This window comes from Giraffa tippelskirchi, chromosome 10 (genome assembly GCF_054371585.1).
Source record: "Giraffa tippelskirchi isolate mGirTip1 chromosome 10, T2T-mGirTip1v1.2.pri, whole genome shotgun sequence".
NCBI classification, from domain to species: domain Eukaryota; kingdom Metazoa; phylum Chordata; class Mammalia; order Artiodactyla; family Giraffidae; genus Giraffa; species Giraffa tippelskirchi.
The window spans coordinates 87,958,983-87,973,153 of NC_137284.1; the positions used below are offsets into that span (position 1 = coordinate 87,958,983).

Here is a 14,171-nt window from a genome sequence, read left to right on the forward strand (position 1 = left end):
AGATTGCTTCGGGTGTTTTGACGGGTCTGCCTTAACTTTTCCCTGCCTCGCTCCTCTGTCCCCCTCCCCCGCCCACGGTCGTGTCATGTGGGCACCGCGCGTCACGTGCGCACTGACTAACTCGGAGCTCACCCCGAGCCGGCCCGCGGGTGGCGGCTTGCGAGGAAGGCGCGGCGCTAGCTGCGGGCTCTAGAGTTGGAGGTCGGAGGAGAGACGTGGTTACCGGAATGTTCTTTACTATGGGGTTGTCTTCATGAGTGGAAGTTCTCTGTGGTCGGACTCCCCTCTGGCTTCGGATTTGGGCAGAGGGGGGAGGGAGGCGTGTTTCTAAGGAGGAACTGGATGAAAAAGCCTTCTGGTTTCGACTGAGGATCCGGTCAGCTGCAACCTGGTTTAGATGAGCCTCCGCTGAAGGCTGTGATGGGATCTTGCAGAATTCTCGCAACTGTCTTTGCCTGAACGAAAATGCTGGTCCTGAAGTAGGGAAGAGTGAAATAAGAGTTTCTTGGAAAGAGGACAACTTTAGCTGGAATAAAATACTGTATCTTCATTTTCCACATGGGATTGTATAAGTTTTGTAGCTCACATTCACAGTCCTGTGTGACATGTATGTATATATGTCACAGATCGAAAGATTCGTTGTTGGTGACACACTGTTCAGATTCAAAGATGGAATTAAGCATGTCATTGCCTGAATTTTGAACAACCACTTATTCTCACTGCATGCTCAACTATCAAGAAACACTCTTGGGGAGGTATGAAACACTCTTAGGGAGATATTCTTCTCTATCAACCAGTGTTAAAAGTAAGTCAGTGAAAAATGAAACCTCAGGCAAAATTTCTTAAATATAAATTGCCATACAAAAAAAGTTTTAATTGGGGATTCTAGAGTGTTAGTGACTGATGACTTGAGATAGGCTAATATGAACATTGACTTGTATATCGGGCCACAGAGTTAAATAAGGTATGAACCTGAAGAATGTGTTTGGTCGGAAGGCAAATAGAGTATCTTACCGTTTTCCAATATGACATACCAGAGGCTTGAATACAGGCATTAATGTTAGCATATTTGATGTCATGATACTATTTCATAGTAATGGGTATAAATGTGAAGTTCTGGTTTTGAATCCAGAAGTCTATGTCACAATTAATGACCATGGTTTTGTTGAAAACAAGGTTAGTATTTGTAGTGGAAAATGGCTGCCAACTTTAAGATATTGTTATTAATAAATTGGACTAACGATTGTAGCCTAATGAGGGAAGTGTTTATCCCACTGTAGTTTGTAATTATGACCACATTTTAATGTACTCATTCTGAGTACTGTATTTTGAGATGGACCTTCACAGGCTGTTGCTCTAGCAGCTAGAAAAATAAGAAAGGGAGATTTTGGGAGTATTGTCAATCTATTCTATAAAATCCAGTGGAAGGACTTTAACTTGGAAAAGTGAAGACATGAAAGCTATCATTAAATACTATCCTGTGATTATGCTATAGGGCAAAAATAAGACAAATTTGTGGAAATTTTTAAAGGATGAAGCATTTTACTTTTATTAAGATGATTTTAACAGAGCTTTTAAAAAAAATCTGTGGACTCTACTGTGAACTCATTAGCTCCCATAATTGTGAGTGTTTATGAAGAGGCCAGTGACCACATGCCATGGATTCCCATGTAAGATGGGTACCTGGACTAGATCTCATGTAAACCCTTCCATGAATTGATCCAAGACAGTCTCAGATATTCAACTTCTATGTTAGGTTTTATTTAGAAGATTATTGTTTTTAGAACTCATGGAATATAGACATATAATGTGATATACTTAGGGTTCTCTGGTAGCTCAATTGGTAAAGAACTCGCCTACAATGCAGGAGACCCCGTTCAATTCCTGGGTGGGGAAGATCCGCTGGAGAAGGGATAGGCTACCCACTCCAGTATCCTTGCGCTTCCCTGGTGGCTCAGCTGGTAAAGAATCCGCCTGCAATGCCGGAGACCTGGGTTTGATCCTTGAGTTGGGAAGATCCCCTGGAGAAGGAGAAGGCTACCCAGTCCAGTATACTAGCCTGGAGAATTCCATGGACTGTATAGTGCATGGGGTTGCAAAGAGTCAGGCATGACTGAATGTGACATATTTAGGGAAAATTTCTTTTCATTCTGTACTAACCTTCAGTTCTGGACTTCACTGGGTCATTGATGATTGATGCTTATAATGATATTCACAGAACCCCCACAGGAACCTGATTCACCTCTGAATCTCTATTGACCAAGAAACAAAAATAATTGCTTCTTTTAGCTTTTGTGGAAAATATAATCCTCTTTTATATTCTTCCATGTGTGGTGATTCATATGCTATTCCCACGTCGAAATCTTTCTTTCCCTTGTCAAATAATAGATAGGTTTACTTTATCATTGTAAAAAAAGTGAAATTTTCAGAAGCTTAGATATAGTGTCTATGTATCTTGGGTTTCATTACCGATTTCACGTGCTGGAAAAATACATAGAAATTCTTAGCTCTGTAGTTTTATTTCTAGAGAGCCAATATACTAGCATAATTGAAAAACTTAAACATGGTTTGTTTAGCAGTTGTATTTTTAAAATATTAATAGATAGCTGATTTTTGAATATTCAACTCTGTGTATTATATAGAAACTACATATATAATCTGGTAAACTAAGGCAGATTTTGCAAAGAAAAGGAGAAATTTGCATAACAAAAGTGTTTATTAAAAAGTGCACCATATAAAATTGCATTGTTTAATCAATTTTTATTTACATGTTTGGCCAATTTTCCTCTATACTTGTTTTAAGATTAAATTATAATTTTAAAGGAAGGTAAACTACCAGAATTTTAAGACGCACTAAACAAATAGATGTAATTTTTCTACAAAAATTTAAATGTTTTTAAAACCAGTTTTGAAAACCATTTAATTAAATTCAAGAGATTCCCTTTTAAATTTAAACTGCTTTTAATTCACACAGTGATGAGTCATATATGAAAAATGCCGTTTATTTTCATATCCTATTATTTTTTATAAACTATGGCTTTTTAGATTTTAATAATACATTTTTATCACCAAAATATTTAATTCTAAATTAGTAGTTCTCTTCTGTGATCTCATTAATACAGTGCATGCAGTTGAAGGAAGTTTCTTGAGTGATTTTGAGATCTATACTGAAGTGCTAAAGGTTTTTCTTTTTTTTTCTTTTAAAATTTGCACTAATGTTCACTGCAGGCGATTACATAGACCTTTGTGTCCTACATTCCTTGCTACTGCATCTAAAACCACATGGGGACCTGCAGAGCCTGAACTTATTTTCCCCTTTAGGATCTCACAGTGGAAAATAAAAGGCAAAAAGTTTTCTAAATTTTCCTATGTAGAAGAAGGGCCAAATAAAGCCTTTGAAATTCAGTTCTAGAGAAGATGTGCATTGCTCTCTCTCCTATTGCTCCTTTCAGAGACACCTTCAAAGGAAAGTGCTATGCTAAGTCGCTTCAGTCGTGTCCGACTCTGTGCGACCCCATAGACGGCAGCTCACCAGGCTCCGCCGTCCCTAGGATTCTCCAGGCAAGAATACTGGAGTGGGTTGCCATTTCTTTCTCCAGTGCATGAAAGGGAAAAGTGAAAGTGAAGTCGCTCAGTCGTGTCCGACTCTTAGCGACCCCATGGACTGTAGCCTACCAGGCTCCTCCGTCCATGGGATTTTCCAGGCAAGAGTACTGGAGTGGGGTGCCATTGCCTTCTCCGCAAAGGAAAGTAGATCCACAATTATTAAGAGTCATGCTTCTTTTTGACTGACTTCAAGCTAGTATCATAGAGTTAAACCTCTGTGCTTCCTTTATTTGAAAAGCTGAAAACAAATTGTGTCAAATTTTCTCCAAAGATTCATTTTCCTCCATAGCAAACTACGTATATGAATTTATTGAATTGTTTAAGCAATTTGATCATTTAATTGTTTTAAGATAAAGTATCTTTAAATTTTAGGACAAGGTGAATGAGTTATCTTTGGGCATAATTTATGGGGGATACTACTATAGTTTTCAATATATTTTTTAATATACAAAATTTAGATAGTATGATGTTGAATGCTAAATATGACTGTGTGCTTTTTTGTCATGTTTGATTACTTTTGGGGTGAAACCACAGCTAATGTTTTTAAGTGCCACCTTTTCTACTCTTAAGGGCTTCCCAGGTGGTGTTAGTGGTAAAGAATCCGCCTGCTAATGCAGGAGACAAGAGAGACTCAGAGACTCCCTTCAATCCCTGGGTAAGGAAGATCCCCTGGAGGAGGGCATGGCAACCCACTCCAGTATTCTTGCCTGGAAAATTCCATAGACAGAGGAGCCTGGTGGGCTACAGTCCATAGGGCCACAGAGAGTCAGACACAACTGTGGAAAGCAGCTAAGCACTAAACACATTTCTATACTTAACATTTATATGGTGCAATCTTTTTTCCATATTTCTTATGCTCACCTTCCTTTTTAGCTGCTTGAAATTCACACATTCACCCTCATAGTGAGCAAAAAGTTTTCACATTGAACAACCCTACTGCTTGTTGTTTAAACAATGGCTTTCAAATGCATAGCAGTCCCTGGATGAATCATTTCTCTGAAGAGTTGTGATAGAGTAGCCTTTAAATGTAGTCTCCCAAGTAGATTGTCTGGGTTTGAATCCTGAGTATGCCACCTGGTATTGGCTATATAAACAAGTTATCTAGCCCAGGGTGAAAGTGCTGCACTCAATATGCCAGCAAAACTGGAAAACTCAGCAGTGGCTACAGGACTGGAAAAGGTCAGTTTTTATTCCAATCCCAAAGAAAGGCAATGCCAAAAAATGCTCAAACTACTGCACAATTGCACTCATCTCACACGCTAGTAAAGGAATGCTCAAAATTCTCCAAGCCAGGCTTCAGCAATACATGAACTGTGAACTTCCAGATGTTCGAGCTGGTTTTAGAAAAGGCAGAGGAACCAGAGATCAAATAGCCAACATACACTGGATCATTGAAAAAGCAAGAGAGTTCCAGAAAAACATCTATTTCTGCTTTATTGACTAAACCAAAGCCTTTGACTGTGTGGATCACAATAAACTGTGGAAAATTCTGGAAGAGATGGGAATACCAGACCATCTGACCTGTCTCTTGAGAAACCTGTATGCATGTCAGGAAGCAACAGTTAGAACTGGACATGGAACAACAGACTGGTTCCAAATAGGAAAAGGGGTACGTCAAGGCTATATATTGTCACCCTGCTTATTTAACTTCTATGCAGAGTACATCATGAGAAACGCTGGGCTGGAAGAAACACAAGCGGGAATCAAGATTGCCAGGAGAAATATCAATAACCTCAGATATGCAGACGACACCACCCTTATGGTAGAAAGCAAAGAAAAACTAAAGAGCTTCTTGATGAAAGTGAAAGAGGAGAGTGAAAAAGTTGGCTTAAAGCTCAATGTTCAGAAAACTAAGATCATGGCATCTGGTCCCATCACTTCATGGCGAATAGGTGGGGAAACAGTGTCAGACTTTATTTTTTTGGGCTCCAAAATCATTGCTGATGGTGATTGCAGCCATGAAATTAAAAGACGCTTACTCCTTGGAAGGAAGCTTATGACCAACCTAGATAGCATATTTAAAAGCAGAGACATTACTTTGCCAACAAAGGTCCATCTAGTCAAGGCTATGGTTATTCCAGTGGTCATGTATGGATGTGAGAGTTGGACGGTGAAGAAAGCTCAGCGCTGAAGAATTGATGCTTTTGAACTGTGGTATTGGAGAAGACTCTTGAGAGTCCCTTGGACTGCAAGAAGATCCAACCAGTCCATCCTAAAGGAGATCAGTCCTGATTGTTCATTGGAAGGACTGATTTTGAAGCTGAAACTCCAATACTTTGGCCACCTCATGTGAAGAGTTGACTCACTGGCGAAGACCCTAATGCTGGGAAGGATTGGGGGCAGGAGGAGAAAGGGACGACAGAGGATGAGATGGTTGGATGGCATCACCGACTTGATGGACATGGGTTTGGGTAAACTCCGGGAGTTGGTGATGGCCAAGGAGGCCTGGCGTGCTGTGATTCATGGGGTTGCAAAGAGTCAGACACGACTGAGCGACTGAACTGAACTAAGCCCAGGGTAGTAATAGTATCTTGAGGATATTAAATAAGTTATGTATTTAAATGATGTAGTGTCTGGCAGATAATAAGCGTTATGTAAGTGTTTGTAAATGTGTTTCCAAACATGTTGGTCATTTTGAGCTAGTGACATGAAATGTTTTTAACTTTCAAAGGATTTTACAATTAATTGAAGACTAACTGAAAAATAGAAAATGATTAACTAATTAGTAGTATGAGTAATTTTCAAGTAGTAGCCTTAAAGTTTTTCTATAGAGTGAAATAAATCTTTGAAAAGCATTAATGTGAAGAGTAATGCCATTAAATGGAATATATTTTCACCTTTTAAAAATAACTCTCACTGATGCCGCCTTTATGTGTAAAGATCTGTTTTATATTTATTTTATACTCTAGCCATAGTTTTTTTTCACCTAATAATTTATTCCCTTTGTCCCTATATCTTTTCTGCTAGACAATTGGTGAATATATTGAATCATTTACTCTAGGCTTAACAAGCATAGAAATCCTATTATAATTCACTAATTTAAGCTTAGGAATTTATTTTATACTTCTTACATGTGACTAGAGTTAAATACATGTATCATGTTTTAAGGCAGAACTTTCATTTCTTAGCTAGAAATCACAACCTCATAAAGAGCAATAAAATAACAGAATTAATTCCTATGTATTCATAGTCAACCATGTAAAATAAAGAAAAATACATCAAAAGTCAGCTAAAAGTTTACTTTGCATTTGTGAGCATGTCAGCAGCTCAATACGAATGATTCTTTATATTAACAGTTTCAAGATGAAGCAACCAATAGTGTATTTACCACCAGCCTCCCCCAGTGATTTTAGCATTTAAGCTGACTTAATCCCATCTTAGAATTCAATAGGAACATTTACCTTGCTGGTCCAGTGTCCAGTATTAGTTTTTAAAAGCATTTCTAAACTACAGTCTGATTATTATGAAAAGCATGGAATAGGGTCTTACAACTTTCTTGGTACTGTGATTGATTGTCCCATTCCAGTCCCAGCTCCCTCTCTTTTGTTTACAGAAGGGATGGATACAATGTTTCTTTAATAAAAGTAAATTATAATTTCTGTTGTATAGATAAGTTAGTAATAGTTTCATAATTACTGATTTTACATGGGCTTGTGTAGGGATATGATCTGCTTAAAACTCAAAATGGTCATATTATAGGAAATTGATAATTGCTTCTGTTATTACATTTCATTGATATGTTACAAACTCTGTTAAAAAAGACCCTATTTGGAAATTAATTTTTTAATTAATTTTTAAAAATCTTAATTGAAAAATTTAACTTAAACTTTAGAAATTTGTTTTAAATTTAATAAACAATATTGTCTGCTTTGGATAGTCTAGAAGTAACAGGAAGAAATATATCATTTTTTTTGACAACTGATTGAATATTAACTCAGATATGTCCACTGCATCTATTTTCAAGAATAAAGGAGGATGATGAATGCATATTTTAAGTGAGTGATTAGATTTTGTTCAATGCTTAACATAATTTTATGGCTTGTTTTACCTTAGGAAACATTTTTACCTGTAATTGTTACATGAATCCATGTCAGTCTTTGTGTTATTTTCAGTTATTTTGGTTTACTTGAACATTTTTTTTCACTTTTAAAATCATGGCAGTCATCATGTATTCAATAATGGCTACAAATGAATATGTGACAGAAGAAAGAGTAAACCTTTATAGTGTGAAGTAAAAGATATTTTGAAGATACTGATTTCTCTGAAGTTAAAATTTATGGAATAATTTTTTAAACCTTTTAACTGAGTTTAGTGAAACTCGTGTGTATGAAATCAGAGATTTTTCTATAAATAGCCATGGGTTTTACTTTTTTCTCTTTTATTTTTCAAATTATGAAAGTATGATAACACATTTACAGGAGGCTTGGAAATTAGAAAGTCACATATAGTTCCACTATGCGTGTATGTGTGCCAAGTCTCTTCAGTCGGGTCTGACTTTTTGTGACCCCATGGACTGTAGTCAACCATGCTCCTCTGTCCATGGGATTCTTCAGGCAAGTATACTGGAGTGGGTTGCTATGGCCTTCTCCAGGGGATCTTCCTGACCCAGGGATTGAACCAGCATCTCCTGTGACTCCTGATTTTTAGGTGAATTCTTTACTGCTGTGCCATGAGGGAAGTCTCATAGTTCTGCTATATATTACAATTATTTTTGAAGTAGATAAATTAAGATATTTAGTTGGAATTTCAATATCAAACTCTCAAAAATTAATAGAATGAATATATGGAAAAGTAGAAGGGTATAGTAGAACTAAAAATCATCATGAACCAATACAACATAATTAAGATTTATACAATTTTCACACAACAGTGGGATATGAATTCTATTCAGGTTCCCATAGACTATAAACTAGGAGACATTGGAACATATTCAGGGACATAAAACAAGGTGCAAAAATTTCATGGTCTAAAGGTATTGCAGTCATACAGTTTGTTCCCTTATCACTGTGGAATTATGTTAGAAATCGATATCAAAAGACATTTGAAAATAATCTACATATTTTCAAGTGCAATGTGACATTTACCAAGAGAAATCTTTGACTAGCCATTGAAAGCCTCAATAAAGTTAGAAGACTAAAAAAAGTACAGAGGGTGATGCAGAGAAGAAAGTATTTAAATGAGAAATTATATCAGAATGAGAAATTAATATCAAGGATACTTTATAAATCCCATACATTTGGAAATTAAACATCCACTTTTAAATGATGGGCGAATCTAAGAAGCCACAACAAGGAACATTAGAAAATATTTGTGACAATAAAAATGAAAAGAGAATTTAACAATTTGTTGCATGCAGCTGAAGCTGCTCAATGCAACTAAATACAATGTGGAATCTTGAAAATAAGGTACGAAAACAAATAATGGACACTAACATAAAATTTTGTGAAATTTGAACAAAATCTTTACTTTAGTTAATAATACTGTATCACATGTTAATTCCCATTTTTTTTTATACTATAGTATTTCTTTACATTCTCCGAATTGGGTCAGATGTTTCAAGCCTCATTCAGTTATTTATGTATTTTTTTTTTATCACTAAGACAATAAACTTTCTAGACTTTTAGCAGTAATACTAGAAGCCAAAATACATGGAACTATATCAAAGTTTTGAGTGAATATAAATTAGAAATCTAGCATTCTGTTCATACTAAGTAAAACAAGTGGAATCAGCCATGGGTTTTATTAAGTGACTGTGAAATGAAATCAGTTCAGTTCAGTCGCTCAGTCGTGTCTGACTATTTGCGACCACATGAATTGCAGCACGACAGGCCTCCCTGTCCATCACCAACTACCACAGTCTAACCAAACCCATGTCCATCGAGTCAGTGATACCATCCAACCATCTCATCCTCTGTCGTCCCTTTCTCCTCCTGCCCCCAATCCTTCCCAGCATTAGGGTCTTTGCCAGTGAGTCAACTCTTCACATGAGGTGACCAAAGTATTGGAGTTTCAGCTTCAAAATCAGTCCTTCCAATGAACACCCAGGACTGATCTCCTTTAGGATGGACTGGTTGGATCTTCTTGTAGCCCAAGGGACTCTCAAGAGTCGTCTGCAACACCACAGTTCAGAAGCATCAATTATGTGGTGCTCAGCCTTCTTCACCGTCCAACTCTCACATCCATACATGACCATTGGAAAAACCATAGCCTTGACTAGATGGACTTTTGTTGGCAAAGTAATGTCTCTGCTTTTAAATATGCTATCTAGGTTGGCCATAACCTTCCTTCCAAGGAGTAAGCGTCTTTTAATTTCATGGGTGCAATCACCATCAGCAGTGATTTTGGAGACCAAAAAGATCAAGTCTGACACTGTGACCACTGTTTCCTCATCTACTTGCCATGAAGTGATGGGACCAGATGCCATGATCTTAGTTTTCTGAACATTGAGCTTTAAGCCAATTTTTTCAATCTCTTATTTCACTTTCATCAAGAGGCTCTTTAATTCTTCTTCCCTTTCTGCCGTAACGGTGGTGTCATCTGCATATATGAGGTTATTGATATTTTTCCTGGCATCTTGATTCCAGCTTGTGTTTCTTCCAGCCCAGCGTTTCTCATGATGTACTCTGCATATAAGTTAAATAAGCAGAGTGACAATATACAGCCTTGACGGACTCCTTTTCCTATTTGGAACCAGTCTGTTGTTCCATGTCCAGTTCTAACTGTTGCTTCCTGACCTGCATACAGGTTTCTCAAGAGACAGGTCAGGTGGTCTGGTATTCCCATCTCTTTCAGAATTTTCCACAGTTTATTGTGATCCCCACAGTCAAAGGCTTTGGCATAGTCAATAAAGCAGAAATAGATGTTCTTCTGGAACTCTCTTGCTTTTTCCATGATCCAGCAGATATTGGCAGTTTGATCTCTGGTTCCTCTGCCTTTTCTAACACCAGCTTGAACATCTGGAAGTTCACGGTTCACGTATTGCTGAAGCCTGGCTTGGAGAATTTTGAGCATTCCTTTACTAGCGTGTGAGATGAGTGCAATTGTGCAGTAGTTTGAGCATTCTTTGGCATTGCCTTTCTTTGGGATTGGAATGAAAACTGACCTTTTCCAGTCCTGTGGCCACTGCTGAGGTTTCCAAATTTGCTGGCATATCGAGTGCAGCACATTCACAGCATCATCTTTCAGGATTTGAAATAGCTCAGGAATTCCATCACCTCCACTAGCTTTGTTCGTAGTGATGCTTTCTAAGGCCTGCTTGACTTCACATTCCAGGATGTCTGGCTCTAGGTGAGTGATCACACCATTGTGTTATCTGGGTCGTGAAGATCTTTTTTGTACAGTTCTTCTGTGTATTCTTGCCACCTCTTCTTAATATATTCTGCTTCTGTTAGGTCCATATCATTTCTGTCCTTTATTGAGCCTATCTTTGCATGAAATGTCCCTTTGGTATCTCTAATTTTCTTGAAGAGATCTCTAGTCTTTCCCAATCTGTTGTTTTCCTCTATTTCTTTGCATTGATCGCTGAGGAAGGCTTTCTTATCTCTCCTTGCTATTCTTTGGAACTCTGCATTCAGATGGGAGTATCTTTCCTTTTCTCCTTTGCTTTTCGCTTCTCATCTCTTTCCAGCTATCTGTAAGGCCTCCTCAGACAGCCATTTTGCTTTTTTGCATTTCTTTTCCATGGGGATTGTCTTGATCCCTGTCTCTTGTACAATGTCACGAACCTCTGTCCATAGTTCATCAGGCACTCTGTCTATCAGATCTAGTCCCTTAAATCTATTTGTCACTTCTACTGTATACTCATAAGGGATTTGATCTAGGTCATACCTGAATGGTCTAGTGGTTTTCCCTACCTTCTTCAATTTAAGTCTGAATTTGGCAATAAGCAGTTCATGATCTGAGCCACAGTCTGCTCCTGGTCTTGTTTTTGCTGATGGTATATAGGAAGAAGCAAATTTGTTTAATTAAGAGTGTATATTTTATTTATCTATTTTCACATTACGTTGTGTTTTAAAATGTTTCTTAAAACATGAGCTCCTGGGCTTCCCTGGTGGCTTAGGCGTAAAGAATCCACCTGCCAATGCAGGAGACACAGGTTCAACCCTGGTGCAGGTAGATCCCATACGCTGTGGAGCAACTAAGCCTGTGTGCCACAACTGCTGAGCCTGTGTTCTAGAGCCTGGGAGATTTAACTACTGAAGCCCATGGACCTGGAGCCTGTGCTCCACAGCAAGAGAAGCCACTCCATTGAAAAGCCCACTCACTGCAACTAAAGAAAGCCTTCATAGCTACAAAGACTCAGCACAGTCCCTGCCAGCCCCCACAGAAAATACACATGAGCTTCCCAGATGTTACAATGACTTATTTATATTGCCATGGATTACAGGTAGCATAGAGGCTGTTTGCACTTTACATTGTCACTTGATAGTTCATAGAGAATGTCTAAGTGAAAATGTTATGTGCAAAACCAATTATATATCTATTTTAATAGTTATTTTTCATTTTACAGGTGAGCAATGGTGCTTATCCTAGTATTCTGTATCACTGTGCCTAAGAAGGTATATACTTAGCTGGAATATATATTAATACAAAGGTAATGAGTGCTGTAGAAATCCACAGATTTATCTAGCAACATACCCTAAACTTGTCAAAATCTGAGTAGCTGGATTGCAAGCGTAAGCAGGTTTCAGAAATATGAAATGTCCAATGTTGCAGCTGTGAAGCATTCTGATCAGTCCACAGTTGAAACCACTGTCTTTCTTTGCAGTCTGTGTTATAAGGATGTTAAAGCAACTCTTTTACACACTTTCTACCAAAAAAAATAACAAGCATTAATAGAGACAGTAATCTTTTATTATATAATGTGATAAATAGCATTACATTGGCAACATATTACAAACATATAAATGTATCAAAGTAACATGTGCTATACTTCAGATTTACAGGACCTTACATGTCAAATTTATTCTATTAAATAAGTAACAAGACTTAAAGGGTCACAAAACTTATGGCTCATTTCCAAAAGCACCCTGACCATGAATAACTGTAATCTTGCCTCTTGGCAACTCATGTACTTAGTGGATGACCATTTTATTAGGACTGAGGTCTGAGTAGACAGAAGTCGATTCCTCTCTGAAAGAGCAGGAATGTTATCAAAGATGCTCTTACCCATCTAAAATCTTCCCTGTTAGTATTTCTTCTGAAAAATTATCTCTAACATCAACTCATTTTCCTCTTTGGTTGGAAGTATCTTTGCTTTCCTTTTCTTCAGTTCATTGTGGGAGAGTCATTCTAGTGAATAGCAAATTTGTCTGTTCTGCTTCTTTGTGTACATGAAACGCACCCACACATATGTGTATGAATGCGCGCGCACACACACACAAACACTTTTGAAACAGTGAAGTTCAATGCCAGTTTTTTAAAGTTATTTTTTGGCCACGCCATGCAGCATTTGGGATCCTAGTTCCCTGACCAGGAATTGAACCCGTTACAGTGGAAGTGAGGAGTCTCAACCACTAGACTGCTGGGGAAATCTCTCAGTGCCAATTTTTAAATTGATAGTCCTGGAACGGCATTTATACATATAAGAGTTACATAAAATTATTCCATGTGTGACAAATCTAGCTGAAAAGCTTGCACAGGCACTCATAAATTTTCAACTATGATTGGTATTTTTAAACTCTTATTAACTATGATAATGAGAGATCTAAAAGACATAATGACATCACGTGCCCAGATGATTTCTGTATTTCATATATGTTAGTTGTTAAGAAATGATAATAGTTTGATAGTTGGGATTTTAGTCATTTTAATTTGCATCACCAAGTGGCTGATGGGCTAGGATGCCTAAGATAATGTCCTAATGTTAATGTAATGTAATGTAATGTAAAGAAGGGACAGAGATAAGGAGCATGCTTATTCATGAACTTGATAACATATTTACAGAGTAGTTTAAATTGCACTGGTTTAGATATCTCAGAATAAAATGAGAGGACTGAATCCAACATGCTATGAGTATATGTGAAAGTCGCTTAGTTGTGTCTGACTCTTTGCGACCCCATGGACTATACAGTCCATGGAATTCTCCAGGCCAGAATACTGAGGTGGGTAGCCTTTCCCTTCTCTAGGGGATCTTCCCAACCCAGGGATCGAACCCAGGTCTCCCACATTGCAGGTGGATTCTTTACCAGCTGAGCCACAAGGGAAGCCCAATGAGTATATGATATATTATAATTCTAAAGAATTAATCATTTAAAAATAAGTTAAATGATTCTTAACTTATAAGTATCTAGTTAAAATACAGGTACTAACATTGCTTACTGAGAATTTGAAAATGTCAAGAACAGTATATAACAGTATATAAGATATGTTGAACCATTTGGATTGGGTTTTCTGTTATTTTGAGACCAAAATCTTTTGACGGATATAACTGAAAAATGGTATAAAAATAGCTATTTTATTCCCATTTTATTGTTTTGGGAAGCATTACTGAACATCTTGCCTGGAGAATCCCAGGGACGGCGGAGCCTGGTGGGCTGCCGTCTATGGGGTCCCACAGAGTCGGA

At 37.6% G+C, this 14,171-nt stretch overlaps 1 protein-coding gene across 4 annotated transcripts in view; it reads left to right on the forward strand.

Annotated features, from left to right (window-relative positions):
* MAGI2 (membrane associated guanylate kinase, WW and PDZ domain containing 2) overlaps positions 1-14,171 on the forward strand; it is a 1,446,920-nt gene that overhangs the window by 2,134 nt on the left and 1,430,615 nt on the right. The window lies entirely within an intron of this gene.